At 38.2% G+C, this 17,218-nt stretch overlaps 1 protein-coding gene across 1 annotated transcript in view; it reads right to left on the reverse strand.

Annotated features, from left to right (window-relative positions):
• The window catches only part of LOC106082947 (homeobox protein 5), a 248,653-nt gene that overhangs the window by 67,011 nt on the left and 164,424 nt on the right, over positions 1–17,218 (reverse strand). The window lies entirely within an intron of this gene.

The following is a 17,218-nucleotide window of genomic DNA, read 5'->3' on the forward strand; positions in this document are numbered from 1 at the left end:
GGTTCAAATCGATCCATAACCTGATATAGCTGTCATATAAACCAATCTGGAATCTTGACTTCTTGAGCCTCCAGAGGGCGTAATTATTATCCGATTTAACTGAAATTTTGTACAACGGCTACTCCCATGATCTTTAACATACGTATTAAATATTGTCCGAATCGATCTATAACCCGATACAGCTCCCACATAAACCGATCTCTTTATTTTACTTCTTGAGCCCCTTAAGGGCGCAATTCTTACTCAAATTGGCTGAAATTTCACACAATGACTTCTAGTATGGTCTCCAATTATAAAATTAATTATGGTCCGAATCGGACCAAAACTTGATATAGCTCCAATACTATAGCAATTCTTTTCTTTTGTCCTTTGTTTGTCTAAAAAGGATATCAGGAAAAGAACTCGACAAATGCGATCTATGATGGAGGGTATATAAGATTCGGCTTGGGAGAACTTAGTAGGGTTATTTTTAACTGTCACTGCATCCTCTCAACACAAGCATAGGGCATGTCTATTGCCTAGAAGTGTATACCATCAGTAAGGAATCATTTTTGTATAAGGGTCAGCACTCTTTTCCCTAAGAACTAAACCAAAAGAACTGGCCTTATTTTTTTATGAAATCCTTACGGATATACCAAGCATCATGGTACGTTGTGTTCTTCACATGACGTTTAACAATGCCCCAAAATTATTATTCACTCAACGTATTTTCAATTGTTAGTACTTTAATGCGAATAATGGTTTGTGCTACATGTGTGTCTGCCACTGCTGCTGCTACTACTATTACTTTTTACAACTTATTGGGGCAACAAAGTAACTGGTGCATGCCACAAAGTAGTGTTGCCAATAGGATGAAATGCTTCATTGTTACTCATATACACAACAGCTTACAACAATGGCAGAGTCCGGCAGAACACAATACAACAATAAACAGCAACAGCAACAGCAGCAGCAACACAACGTCACGTTGCAGGAAGTTCGGCAAGAAGAACAGATTTTATTGAATGCATAAAAAAAAGTTGAAATGGGAAAAAATATTTCGAATACAAAATGAGCCAAAGGAAGAGCAAAAATCGATATAACCTTGAGTTGAAATCATAAACAGAAAATGTTCACGGTGCTGTTTGCTTTCAGCGGTGGGGTGGTGTCTGTTACAATGACTTTGGACTGTGATGGACTTTTGTGGAAAATATGAGGAACTTTGCGAATTTTTTAAAATAAGAGAAACTACACAGATCGAAGGCGGACCCTCCCCCTTACCCTAATTTTCAGAAACGCCAGATATCGGAGATGGGTGGTGCGATTTAAGCGAAATTTTGTGTTCTCTCTTAAAGTAACCTACAAACAAAACTTTGATATCTAAATTTTTGGTGGGCTACTTAGGGGGGACGCCCCACCCCCAAAACCTACCAAATATATATATATACACCAATCACAACAATATGGGACTCAAATGAAAGGTATTTAAGATGAGAAAACGAATCTCATATCCAATTGTCGGACCAAGTGTTTAGGGGACCACCCCACCCCAAAATCGGACATATTTACCGACCATGGCAATATGGGACTCAAATGAAATGTATTTAGGAGTACGAATTTTATATCAAATGTGGGACCAAGTGTCTGTGGGTCGACCCCATGCCCAAAAAACATCCCCCAAACAGGACTTATTTACTGACCATGTCAATATGGGACTTAAACAAAAGTTATTTGGGTGTAGAATACGAATATGATATCCGCCAAAGAGAACAAATTTGCGACCATAGCAATATGGGCCTCAAATGAAAGGTCTATGGGAGTAAAGCACGAATCAGATATCAATATTCGGAAAAAGGTGTCTATGGGGCCATCCCACCCCCATAACACCACCCAAATAGAACGTATTTGCTGACCACTGGAATATGGGGCTCAAATAAGAGCTATTGTAGAGTAGAACACGAATCTCATATATATTTTCAGGGCCAAGTCTTTGAATGGCCGCCCCATCTCCCGAAACACCACCAAAGCAGTCATTGCCGACTATGGAAATATGGGGCTCAAATGACAGATATTTGGGAGTAGACCACGAATCTGATATCAACATTCGGGAACAAATGTCTAGGGAACGTCCTACCCCCATAATAACCCCCCAAATTGTACTATTTGCCCATAATGACAATTTGGATCTCAAACAGAGTGGAGCTCCATATTAATAGTTTTCAGGGCCCATACCCCAAACCGGGGTTTGCTGACTTTTGCAATAAGGGGTTTAAATGAAAAGTATTTAAGATTAGAAAATGAACTTGGTTTCCAATTGTGGGGCCAATGGTAATATGGAGTTCAAATAAACGATATTTGAGAGTATAGCACGATGTTGATATATTTTCAGGGCTAAGTGTTTGGGGGATCACCCCACTCCGTAAAACACACCTAAGTCAAGGATATTTACCGACCATATCAATGTGGGGCTCAAATGAAAGGTATTAGGAAGTTGAGTACGAAATTTATACCCACTTTTGGGATCAATTTTCCGGGGGTGTACCTATTCCCCAAAACAATACAATACAATACAATATGGGGCTCAAATAAAGGTATTTGGGGGTAGAATACGAATCTGATATCCAAATGTGGGACCATGTATTTGGGGCACAGCCCGTACCCCAAAACATCCCAAAGAGTACAAATTTACCGAGCATGGCAATATGTGGCTCAAATAAAAGTTGTTTGAGATTAGAAAACGAACTTGATAACCAATTTTGGGGACAAGTGTTTGAGGGACGCCTCATTCCATAAACTCCCCTTAAACCAATGGCAAAATGGGGTTTAAATAAATGGTATTTGAGAGTAGAGCACGATGTTTTTTGTTAAGGGCCAAGTATCTGGAGCACCACCTCACCCCCGAAAACACCCCTAAATCGCATATCATGAGAATATCGAGCTTAAATAAAGACTTTTAAGAATGGAGTACATCTAACATCCAAACTTAAATGACGCTAAATCCTCCGAGCGAATTCATAGACCAATGATAGGCATAGACCATTCATAGTCATATGGGATTCAGATAAAGGCATATACAGTGGCACGCAAAAGTCTACATACCCCCATCAACAAAAAAAAAAAAAAAACGTTTTTCAAAACTATTTTTTTATATAAAAGAGTTTTTCTGCCAAATGTCTATTGTTCCTAAAATTGTTTATCATGGTTCCCAGTATGGTAATTAGTTAAAATTTTTAGTATAAAATTTTATAATTGGTTTTTACCTTTTCATACCCACCACCGCAGGATAGGGGGTATATTCATTTAGTCATTCCGTTTGCAACACATCGAAATATCAATTTCCGACCCTACAAAGTGTATATATTTCGGATCATCGTAAAATTGTAAGGCGATTTAACGATGTGTCTGTCCGTCTGTCCGTCCGTTTATTGTAATCACTCTAGAGCCTTCAAAAATTAAGATATTGCTCTGAAATTTGGCACAGGTACGTATTTTTGATGCACGCTAGTTAAGTTCTTAAAAGGGCCAAATCGAAGCATATTTGGATATAGCTGCCATATAGACCGATCTCACGATAAAGGGTCTAATGCCCATACAAACATTATTTTCATCCGATTTTGTTGAAATTTGGAACAGTGAGTAGTTAAAAACTTCCCGACATTTGACCCATATATGGTTCAGATTGGACTATATTTAGATATAGCTACCCTATAGACCGATCTCCCGATAAAGGCTCTGAAGACCAAAAAAGCTTTATTTATTACCCGATTTCGCTAAAATTCGAAACAGTTAAGCCTCCCGTCATCTGACCTAAATATTGATTAGATCGGTCCATATTTAGATATATTGTAGCTGCCATATAGACCGATCTCCCGATTATTATTTCTGAATATTATTCAGATTATTATTTCACTGATATTTAATATAGTGGTTTATTTTAAGTTCCCGACATCTGACGTAAATATGGTTAAGATCGGGCTATATTTAGATATAGCTGTCACATAGACCGATCTCACGATAAAGGGTCTGTAGGCCATAAAATCTTTATTTATTACCCGATATCGCTGAAATTTAAAACGGTGGGTTATCTTAAGCCTCCCGACATCTGGCCCAAATATGGTTCAGATCGGACTATATTTAGATATAGCTGCCATATAGACCGATCTCACGATTAAGGATAACATATAAAGGCCACAAAAGCCATAAAAGTAAAGCTTTTTTTGTTATCCGATTTTACTGAAATTTGGAATAGTGCGCAGTTTTAAGCCTCCGAACATCCGACCTAAATATGGTTCTGATCGGACTATATTTAGATATAGCTGCAATATAGACCGATCAGCCGATAAGGGGACTGAAGCCCATAAAAGCTTTATTTATTACCCGGTTTCGCTGAAATTTGAAACAGTGAGTTTTTCTAAACCTCACGATTTCCGACCTTAATATGGTTAAGATCGGTTTATAATTGGATATATCTGCCAAAAAGACCAATCTTTTGTTCTACAGAATTGTATAGTGACATATATATTAGACCACTCAATGTCCGTGCCGAATTTGGATCCTCAGTTTATCCAATTTTTACCGGATTGTAACGAAATGGGGTTTACATTAATACCCGAGGTGGTGGGTATCCAAAGTTCGGTCCGGCTGAACTTAATGCCTTATTACTTTTTTTAATTGAAGTAATAATGGAGGCCACCGTAGCGCAGAGGTTAGCATGTCCGCCTATGACACTGAACGCCTGGGTTCGAATCCTGGCGAGACCATCAGAAAAAATTTTCAGCGGTGGCTTTCCCTTCCTAATGCTGGTAACATTTGTGAGGTAATATGTCATGTAAAACTTCCCTCCAAAAAGGTGTCGCACTGCGGCACGCCGTTCGGACTCGGCTATAAAAAGGAGCTAAAACTTGAATCGGACTGCACTCATTGATAAGTGAGAAGTTTGCCCCTGTTCTTTAGTCGAATGATTATGGGCAAAATTTGCTGTATTTAATTTATTGAGGCACTTATTACTGTGCAGCAATACTTATTGATTTATTTCATCATTAAGAAGATGATGTCGGTAGGCTAGAGGATTCGTGCAAGACTACCAAACCAAATGAGATCATGAGTTCAATACTATGCGACATGAAAATTATTAAAATTTGTTTTTAAGGGTATTAGTAGAGAGTGACAGAGGAAAACCCGAGGAAAACCCGCAGTAAAATGAACGAGACAAAGTAGCGCGAACCGAACAAAGAAAACTAAAACACCACCACCCGAAGCAAAGCACGTGCGTTGGCTGGTTAGATGGTTTTTTGCCTTGCTTATGGATATATTGTTGTTGTTGTTATATGCTGGCTTGCAACGAGTGCCTTTCAACGACAAATTTGTACTTTGGATCGTTGAGATTGGAAATAAATTGTTGCAGGAATATTAACAACTTTCGTAGTTGTATTTTCGACCAAAGTTGTTGTTTTTCAAAATTATATTTATCTGTGTAGGCGAGTACCACTAGTTTTCTTTGCCCTATTAATGAATGTTTTTTGTTGTTGTTGTTATATGCTGGCTTGCAACGAGTGCCTTTCAACAGCAAATTTGTACTTTGGATCGTTGAGATTGGAAATAAATTGTTGCAGGAATATTAACAACTTTCGTAGTTGTTTTTTCGACCAAAGTTGTTGTTTCTCAAAATTATATATATCTGTGTAGGCGAGTACCACTAGTTTTCTTTGCCCTATTAAGGAATGTTTTTTCTCATTTAGTTAGAGTTCTAGTCTAATAATTCTGCTTCCAAAAGCCCAATAAGTCACTATGGTCAATTCTATTCAATGTAACGTTAGCTCAATGACAAATGGCCAATTTTGGTGGATTTGTTGCAGGGCGCCACCTTAAAAATCTCAATGTTAAATGATATTTAAGAATAATTACTTCATTCGGCTTACAACCGTAACCTCAAAACGTATACCAACTTAAAACACTTTTTGTGACTTAATGCAGGCAGTCCGGTCTGCATAGAAAATTATGACAAAAGCTTAAAGTTACATAAAATTCAAATTTCATATCTTTTAAAAGAAACAACAACAACAACAAAAAACCAAGACAAAACCTTAAAAAATGTCAAAATAATTTTTTGATTTTCCACCTATTTTGGCATAATTTCAAAGACAAAAGCATAAAAGGACAGACAACGGTTGGACAGATAGACAGACTATGCAGCATAATAACATTATCAAGATTTTCAAAATAATAACAAAAGCACAAAAATAATTAATATTAACGCTTGATTAATCACCGTAACGCCTTAAGATTGTCATTGTGGCCTCTTATTCGGGGTTTTAGTTGACTGTCAGATAGCGCTGGCTTTATTGGATGGTAGTTTCTTTAGTTGGGCGGCTGCTCATTCGATTCGTTTTGGATTATTAGCATGAAACAGCACATGGCAAACATAAACACAAACGTCAAGACAAACATTATTGTTTCAGAAATTGAATTGAAGTCATTTTCAAATGGACAACATGGTGTATAGAGGGAGCTACAGTGTGGTGTAACATTTTGGTAATCACCTGCCCAGCTGCCTGCCTGCCTGCCTGTTCATAATGCCAATCTAAACATTGTCTGTCTGTTTGAATGAATGTCTTCCACCGCAGTTGAGATGGAAATGGTCAAAGCTTGGGGTTAATTTTTCTTCTTGTTGCTTGTCTTTATGCTTTTCCTCCTTCTTCCCCCTTTGACTCCCCACCTATTAAGTCCCCCGAATGGCAGATCAGAAAATCAAAGATGTCGAATTGAAACGACAATGTCAGCTTAAATGAATTAAAAGCAAGACAATTAAATCGCCTTGCCAAACAATGACGGAGCAGCAAATGTAATCAAAGTTTCATTCGTTACACCTTAAGGTCAATGCAAAGATTTCGTATGTAGAAGAAAAGGTGTGGACTACATAAAATCTGGGTAAGGTTCTTATAATTGTAGGAGGTCGTGATGACGATTAAGTTTCATTTTTGTTGCCTTCAATTTTCTGGGAATGAGTAGAAAATAGAAAGTGAGGAAAACTTAAATGGAGGGACGCAAAGGTCTTTTTTATTCCAAAAGCAGAAAAACCATACGAAAGCGAACGATTTACGCCCTATTAATCTAAGATCCTTCATGCTGAAGACTCTTGAGAGTTTAATAGAAACATATCTAAGGGCAAATATCTCTGGAGATTGCCTGGCTCCGCAACAACATGCATATAGTAAGGGCAAGGTCACTGAAACAGCCCTTCACGATCTAGTCGGCTTCATAAAGGGTTCTCTCGCTGTCACAGAATATACAATGGTAGCATTTCTTGACATTGAAGGTGTATGTAAAACCCAAGTCTATCATGAAAGAGCTGGAGTTTCTAGGCACCAACACTTTTATGGGGCCATGGGAGCTGCCATATAGATCGAGATATCGATCTATATGGCAGCTATATCCAAATCTGGACCGATCTGAGAAAAATTGAAGAAGAATGCCGAAGGGTCTAACACAACTCACTGTCCCAAATTTCGGCGACATCGGACAATAAATGTGCCTTTAATGGGCTCAAAATTTTTAATCGAGAGATCGGTCTATATGACAGCTATATCCTAATCTAGACCGATCTGGGCCAAGTTGTAGAAGGATGTCGAAGGTCCTAACACAACTCACTGTCCCAAATTTCAGCAAAAGTGGACAATGAATGCGCCTTTTATGATCGGTCTATATGGCAGCTATATCCAAATCTGGACCGATCTGGGCCAGATTGAAGAAGGATGCTGATGGGACAAACACAACTCACTGTCCCAAATTTCGGCAAAATATGATGGGCCTAAGACCCTAAATCGGCGGACCGGTCTATATGGCAGCTATATCGAAATCTAGACCGATCTGTGCCATATTGCAGAAGAATGCCGAGTGACTGAACCTAAATCACTGTCCCAAATTTCGGAGACGTCGGACAATAAATGCGGATTTTACAGGATCAAAACTTTAAATCGAGTGATCGGTCTATATGACAACTACATCCAAATCTGAACGGATCTGGGCCAAACAGAAGAATAATCTGGACACAACTCACTGTCCCAAATTTCAGCAAAATCGGATGATAAATGTGACTTTTATGGGCCTGAGACCCTGAATCGGCAATTCGTCTATATGGGGGCTATATCAAGATATAGTCCGATATAGCCCATCTTCGAATTTAACCTGCTTATGGACAAAAAAAAAAAAAAGAATCTGTGCAAAGTTTCAGCTCAATATCTCTATTTTTAGAGACTGTAGCGTGATTTCAACAGACAGACGGACGGACATAGCTAGATCGTCTAAGATTTTTACACTGATCAAGAAAACATAAATTCTTTATGTGGTCGGAAATAGATATTTCGATGTGTTGCAAACGGAATAACAAAATGAATATGCCCCCTTCCTTCGGTAGTGGGGATAAAATTGGTCGGGTATACTGGTGACATGGCTACTGCGGTTAAGAGAAAGATTCCCAGCACTCTTAGAGATATACTTCAGGAAGCTCCTGTCTCCTTGGGATCCCCACCGAGAACCATTTAGGTGAAAAGTATATGAATGCTCTTCACCGTGAAGTTTTCGGCTTTCCTTAGGTGAGGTTAGGTTGAAAAGAGGGTGCAGATATTAATCCCCCCTGTCACTATGGACATACACCTAAGCCAGTAATCGGCTTGTTGTGCGCTCTAAATGAAATTTCCTTAGGAATTGTTTTCCTGGGAACGGCAGAAAGTTGTATAAAATTTGGATAATCGTATTGTATGTGGAATTTGATTGGAATGGTAGGAAGGACGGGAGAAATGATGAGACGATTGATGGATGAGTGGTTAGTTGAGTATCGAAAAGGTCGGTGAGCAGAAGACATGAAGTTTCGGAGCTGATCGGAAGGTGGTGGATGTAGCGATGACGGGAGAAGTGATTAGATGATGGATAGTAGGGTGGTTAGTAGGCTGCATCGAAAAGGTCGGTGAGCTGAAGCCGGCTGGACCATGAAGTTGCGGAGCTGATCGGAAGGTGGTGGATGTGGCGATGACGGGAGAAGTGATGCTACGACGGATGGATGAGCAGTTAATAGGCTGCATCGAAAACGTCGGTGAGCTGAAGGCTACTGGACCATGAAGTTTCGGAGCTGGTCGGAAGGAAGTGGATGTGGTGGAATGCTGATGTTTTGAAAGTTTTAACACGGTGCCGCTGTTATTCCTTGTGACTAACATACTGTATACCGTGTGTGTGAATGTTTCGGGGGCACTCCTGTTTTGGCTCAGACCTGTGCTGAGTCATTTTGGGTTATGTCATCTAATTTTTGACTGTTTCTGAATAACGTGTTGCTACGTCACGGGGGTTTTGAGGTGGGGTAGTTCGCAAGATACTTGGGACCTTGTTTTCATGTCATATTCGTACTCTACTCCCAAATGCCTTTCATTTGATACCCATTTTGTGCCAGCTGGTAAACATTTGGGGAGGTTTTACGCTTGGGGAGGTTTAACGGTAGGACGTTTGCCCTTAGTTTTTTGGTCCCAAGTTTAAATATCTAATACGAGTTTTTGGTTACTGCAAGGCTTTTTTTTTCAAGGACGCAACAAAAGTAGACCGATAGTAGCAAACTATATTTTTTGCCACTCTTTTGACTTTTTTCTTTAGTAAGGACTGCCATTTCATGATGGATGTGTATGTATGCTTCGTATGGTCTAATTGGTCTGAGCACCAACTTGAAAATGCTTTGGATTTTCATTGAAAAATCATATTCAGCGATGAGGCTCATTTCCGTGATGAGCACGACCGGCACGTTACTGTGAATGGGAATAGATACCCTTCAATGATAACAGAATATTTTTGGCCCCAATTGGATGATATGGATTTGGAGGACACGTGGTTCCAACAGGACGGAGCCACAAGCAACACAGCGAATTTCACAATTAATTTATTGGAAACCAAGTTTGGAGATGTATCATCTCACGAAATGGTCCAGTCGATTGGCCGCCTCGGTCGTGCTATTTGACGTCGTTAGACTGTTTCCTGTGGGGCTACGTCAAGTCTATGGTCTATGTCAACCAGCCAGTGACGATTGATGAACTTCTTACGAATATCGAACACGAAATTGCAGCAATCTTGGCCGTTTTATGCTTGAGAACCGTCGAAAATTGGTCTCAGCATCAGGATTTCTGCAAGCGTGCCCGTCGCATCGAAAACATTTTCGCAGAAATAAACAATTTCATTGATAACCATAACCATTTTTATTTCATTTAAAAAACAACTTTTGTAGCGCTCTTTTTGAAAAAAAAAAAACGGTGGAGTGAACAGTCGGTGGAGTTTCAAAATGCCGTCCACCATAACACAACACCATATAGCATAACAGGTATAAATACAGCACTATACAGCCGGAGGAAGACACGCGTTTTGAATTTTTGGTGAACATCTTAATGTCAGGAATATGAAGACTTATATCTTCGGAACATGAAAGTAATGATGGAACAGTACAACGCTATCCACATTCCCAGAAGCAATAGAGTTGGATATCCTTCTGTCCCCAATTAACATCATAGATCTCCGCTGAACCCGCTCAAGCAGTTCCAAGGAACACTTTGAAGCTCCTGCCGGTATATGAGAGTTATATTCCATCTTCGACCTGATGTAATTAGTATAGATATTAAGAAAACCAATAGAGCTGAAATAATTTTTGCACCGCTTAAAACACTTTAATGAATTTCAAGCACATGTTTTATTCAACGGACATCACATGCCAAGAGAACGAAGAACATCTGATTGCTGAATGTCTATACCGTCGAAAGTTATTGACGACCGCTGTGGGCCAGTAAGTGGCTTATGAGACAAGGAACAGCACTGCGTCTTCTGCTCGCTCAAATTTACATTGTTCATTGTACCCCACTTGGAAATGGTCAATAGATTCCTGGAGAGCGTCTTATCCATATTCTGTCTCCTCTCTCCAATTTCTTGTGGACTGCGCCTGTGGTCGAATGAATATGAATGACAGACTCTACTCTCATCGGCAAATGAGTAGATAGGATTGGAAGTGCGATCCTATAGATCGTCAATGATAATAAGAAAACATGGATTGGGAAAGGGCAAAACTTTGTGTCACACCTGTTTCCAATATATACTCATCGGATGATAACCCATCTACAACAACACATAGGATGTTATCTCTGAGGAAGCTCGATATAAACCGAATGAATTTATTTCGGACTCCAAAAGCGATTAGCTTTGATACAAGTGCAACGTGTCAGACCCTATAAAATTTCTTGGAGAGATTATTTGCAATTTTTGTTATAAAATGACTATCTATAATGTGAGTAAGTGTAAGTGTAGAACATTAGCTTTTAACAAAATCATATATCGTTGTAATAGCATGTTAAATAGAAGTGTTTATTTCAATTGTATGCACTTTGCAAGACAATGTAGCCCAAAATTGAATGAAATAATTAAACGCAACTAAATTTAGTGTCGCGTAACTGACGGATGTCATCAACGTCATCATTATCACCGCCACCATGATGATGGTGAAGATGACGACGATCATTATCATCACCAATAGCATTTTTTTCATAATGAATGCTATTGTTGTCATCTTCCCTTTCATCTGCAAATCATCATTGGTTCCACTTGGCGGAGCATAGTTTTTATTTTTTCGTATAACATGCATTTTAATGAGTCAAATAGACATTCCTAACTAAATATTTAGATATGTGTGTGCAATTCATTAAATGCAGAATTAAATTCCAGCAACTAAAAAGTCGATTAAGTTTAGTTGACTCATATAGAAGGAGAATATTGCAATATAAAGAGTTTCGCAAATTTCGTTACAGAAAATAATTCCGTATTGTTCCTGATATACAGTGATTAACGTGACTTCATATATAGTGAAATAATGAAATCTACAACATTGTGTAGGAAGTCTCACTCCAAACAATCCAGACTAAATGAAGATAAAAAATGTTGCTATCATTTTAACTGTAATGTTTAATTGTTCTTAATTTTTTTTTTTTGTTATTTAAGAGACTTTTTACCCTTGTGTATCAATATTTTAGGAGTATAAAATTCCAGCAACTAGAAACTCGCTAAAGTTTAGTTGACTCATATAGAAGGAGAATATTGCAATATGAGGAGTTGTAGATTTCGTTATAGAAAATAATTCCGAATTGTTCCTAATATACAGTGATTAATGTGACTTCATATATAGTGAAATAATGAAATCTACAACCTTGTGTAGGAAGTCTCACTCCAAACAATCCAAATTAAATGAAGAAGATAAAAAATGTTGCTATCATTTTAACTGTAATGTTTAATTGTTCTTAAATGTTTTTATTGATATTGAAGACACTTTTTTCCCTCGGCTATCAATATTTAAGGAGTTGCAAGCATTTTAAGTTCTAGTAATGCAATTATGGATTTTTAAAACAACATTCTAGTTTTGGTGAGATCTGTGATTCACCAATCTCATTTCCCAGTTGCAATATACAAAAACTCTTTGGAACAATTTAATGAGATTTCGGTGACATTTTCAGTTTCCGTCTTATTAAACGTCATTCATTTAATATTTAGTTTTCATATAGCAAAAAATTTTAGAAAAGGTAATTACCTTAAATTTGTGTTGTGTCAACCAATTTCAGTGTGCAGTAACATGATCAATGGTAATTCATATCAAATTATCATTTAACAAAAAATAACTGTAAAGCTATTAACAGGCAATTACAAGAAAAAATAAAAAAAAAACTGTTCTAGATACTTATTAAATGTGGTTGCTTTAATTGATTGTTTAAAACCTTGCACAGTGGCTTGAAAGCAAAGGTGAAAAATTAAAATTTAAGAAATACTGATTTTGTGGAGGCTTTACTTTTTTCAATATTTTAAGACATTGATAGGGGTTTTCGCATCTTTTCGTTCGTGATATCTCGAAATATCGATCCAATGCTTTTTGAGCACACAATATATATATATATATAAATGGTAACAGAAGTTAAATAGACTTTTGTAAGGATGGTTCAAAACTAGACGACCAAGTGGGTGTACTCTAAGGATCTAGAACTGGTTATATCGAAAAGGATCTCCGCATCAAGCGGAGATCCTTGCAATTAAGGAAGTGGTAGAATGGCTAAGATTGGCAGAAATATCTTCTCAGACAGCCTTTAAATCCCTGTATAATGTATTTCTGAACACAACACACTGTCGCAGATCTCTCAACAAGATAGCCGAACAGTTCAAAATTCACCTGTTCTGGGTGCCGGGCCACAGAAATATCCCATTGAATTATAAAGCGGACAAGCGTGAGACTCTAGGAACTACCTTGCACGTTCCAGGGAAACTGGAATCTGTGGGTACGCTTCTAGCGACATGCAAGCTAAGTTTGCAGGACCAGGCCCGACGAACAACAAATGATAGATGATCATAGAAAAGGGGGCTGTGAGCAACTTTGTGGCCTCATCAAGTCTTGAAGAGGTCTACCGCTTTGCTGTCATTGACGATTTTTTCTAAAGCTGTGAGGACGTCCAAGAAGGAAAAACTATAGAACACCTTCTCTGTGTGTCCCGCACTGGCAGCCAGAAAGAGTTGCACTTTAGGTTCTAATTTCTTTGGGAACCTATCTGATTGAGAGGATGTGAACATTCGCAAGTTGTTGGGCTTTTTAAAGCGATCTGGTTGGTTCAACGGCAGGAACAAGAAGGCATACTCCTTCTTCTTCTGTTCCTGTGGTATCACAATGGACGAAAACGGCTAAGAGAGTCTGATGGCAGACTGCCACTTTAACCTTACCTTGTGAATAAGGCCGTGAGTAGACTTCTTACACATTTTCTTTTTAAAGATTCGATAATACCATTATTTACCTTACCTTTTAAAACTATGTACCACTTTATATCATTCATAAACACTGTGTAATTTAATGACTTTGGGAAATCAGAACAACCGCTGTGAATTAAAATTTCATTAAATTTTTTTCTCCCAAAAAATTGGCTATGGTCACACAGAATTTACTTCGCTACTAGTCTACACTTCTGTCATTACTGCTCCTGCCTCTTCTGGCAAGTGCCCCATACACCACCACCAGTGTACTAAAGTTTTAATTTTCATGTTTTTTCATTGATGTCACATTATTTGGTATACCAAAAAGGTATTAACCCCAATTTTGATGGTTTACCGATTGAAAATGTATGTCATTGTTGTTTTTGACAACTGAGAAAGAAGGGGCTTCACAATGAAAATGAAACAAGATATCAATTTAAAAATCAATCATGTATGAAATTACGTCTTACCAACTTAGTTTTCCCAAAAGCCAACTTCCAACCAATTCAATGACAGACAATTTTAAAGTTGTTATTACCATCCATTTGGCAGGCAATTGTGATTGGTATTTGTTTAAAAAAAAAAACTTTTTCAATTGTCAAAATATTCAACAATGTCATTCATAATTTATTTTTCTATCATTGCCAAAAAATAACTATTGGTTCATAAGTCATACATACATTTTTATTATATTGAAAAAAAAAAAAGAAAAACATAAGAAGAAGAAACAAATATTGTATGAGGAGACAGGTGATGTCGAAAATATCAAAGATGATTGTAAAATAACTTTCATACTAAATCGAATCGAGATGATGGAATTTATTTAAGAGCGAATTTAACTAAAACAAGTAAAAACCCGTCATGTTCGGCCAGGTCGCATCTTGTGTACTCTCCACCATCGAGCGCAATTGACAACTTCTTCCAAGCCACTAGCGGAACCTGGTCCGCTCCGCTGCGCCTTCTTTCACTCTCTGCTATCTTTTTAGGGTGGGGGACACTTCGCCCTATGCGGATATAGAATTCATGCCATTGTAGCCTATGACGCTGAACGCGTTTGAATCTTGGCGAGAACATCGGAAAAAGCGGTGTATATCCCCTCTTAATGTTGGCGACATTTACGAGGTACAATGTCGTGCATGGTCATTTAAAAACTTTTCCCCAAAGAAGTGGAGATATCAAATTCTTTCTTTATTCCCAACGGAAATTAAGTACAGTTTAGGTAGTGCTTAAGGGCGTACCCCAAAACACTTGGCTCCAAAATTGGATACTAAATTCGTTTTCTACTCGCAAATACCTTTCATTTCAGTCCCATATTGTCACATAGGTCATATAACCCATTTGACGTATCTTTAGGAGGAAAAGCGCCACCTAGATTTTAACACAAATGCTGGGTACTTGAATACCGCTGGGTACTTTAATACCATATTCGTTTTCTGGTCTCCGATACCTTTCATATGATACCCTTATTGTGCCCATCGGATCACTTTCGGATATGGGTGGCATTTTTGGGATGTGGGGAATGGTCCGCCTCTACCCGATATCTAAAAATTATACAGCCTATATTTCCTTCCAGACAAACGAAAATATCGGTTTAGCCAAGTTTCATATAGTCATAATGGGTCTAATGACGTTTTTTGTGGGGTGGCGTGACCCCCTATACATCAATCTGATTTTGTATGGCAGATTCGAAATCTACTCCCGAATACCTTTCATTTGAGCCCCATATTGAAATAAACGTCCAAGATTAAATTATGTCTGAACTTAGCACTCGTTTACTTGTTGCGAACTCTTTTTTTTCTCGACCTTCTTTTTATTCCCTATACAAGACGGCCATTTGAGGCGTCCATCCGACTTGTGCATCTGAACCGTCCATATAAACCATTCATGTTCCGTTGGACTCTTTATATTGATGTCATTTTTTGTTCTCTCCTCCTCCTCCCCTCTTCTTACTCTTTTACCACATTTTTTTGGCATATGTCCTTACTCATTTGCCTTTGTTGACGCCACCTGATACCTCCTACTCATTGTTATCTGTTTTTTCAATCGCAATTTTCTCTCGTTTGTCTTTCTTTTTTCTCCTCGACTCGCTCTTTCCCGACCCTTTCTTCCTAATCCGCTTCAGACACCACCACCTGAACCGTTGCTAGCTTCTGTTTTGGACAATAATTTCATGTTATTTCGTTACCACATTCCGACCCCTCCTCCACATAAAGACATCTAATTTATACAAATTCATTCAATGTCCTTACCTGATCCACCATGCTCCATCGTCTACCGATGACACAACCTTCCAGTCCTACCATTCGACCACTCATTTTAAAACTTATACTAAGTCCAACTTGGATAAGAAGGTTTTAAATGTTGACTGAGATTCTGATTCTTACATTCTATTGTAAATACAACACCTTCTGCGGGCCCTTCAACACCTCTTATATCGACCTATTCTATCAGCCCTACCTGTGAAAACTTCTCCCATGTAAGTATCCTCTTTTCTATTTTCAATCTTTCGTAACCATCTCCATTTCAATGTGTCTGTCTAACTGTTCATTGATAGCATTTCTTCCTTACACTCTTTTTCCTGATCATTTCAACTAAACCTCATTATCTAACCATCTCTTCTGAGATCCCGCCCCGGCCGAACTTTCTTTCCTATCATTATTTTCGCCCACTTCAAGACCTCTACTTCATACTCTCCTTATATCTTTTGAATTACTTTATTAGGCATCTCTTATCTGTTATTTTTCTAAACTACATAGAATCTGACTAGGCCATCCGACCCTTTCGTTAGAAAATTACTATTTTTCGTAATCCTATTAGTCTCATCTTATCAAACACTTCGTTTTGAAATATCTCTACTAAATCGTAGCGAACTTATCCCTCCATTCCTCCGAGGAACTCATCATACCGATTATTTGATCCTCGATCGATTGAATGGAAATTCGATCTAATTTACCCTTTTACCTAACTACATCCCTTTGTTTTTAATCCTTTAATATATCAATACTTCTTTCTAATCCTATCACCATGACCTTTTTTACGATATCATACAACGTATGTACTCATGTGCAATAAACAACAACAAAAGGTTATCCTTCTGTGTGCAGAGTGGGTGTGTGACCGCAACCTTTTTTCCTCATTTTCTTTCTAAAAATCTTCTGTTTTATTTTATTTCCTCTAACAAACCCATCATAATTTAATTAGCAGTCATTTTAAGCTAACAACAGACTTTCGGCAGTAAGCCTGCTATTCTGAAATTGCAGAACAAGTGCTGCAATAGTAGCAACATTAACTACTAACAATCAGCAGACAGTGTTTGTTATTTTCAGAAGGATTTTTCCGAGAGTGTACTTCCCACCTTTTCTCTCCATCGCTCCATTTGCTCCTTTTCTCTCCATCGATCCTTTTCTCCATTTAAAGGTTCCTTCGTTAGGGCCCACCTAACGGCACA

The sequence above is a fragment of the Stomoxys calcitrans genome, chromosome 1 (genome assembly GCF_963082655.1).
Source record: "Stomoxys calcitrans chromosome 1, idStoCalc2.1, whole genome shotgun sequence".
Lineage (NCBI taxonomy): Eukaryota > Metazoa > Arthropoda > Insecta > Diptera > Muscidae > Stomoxys > Stomoxys calcitrans.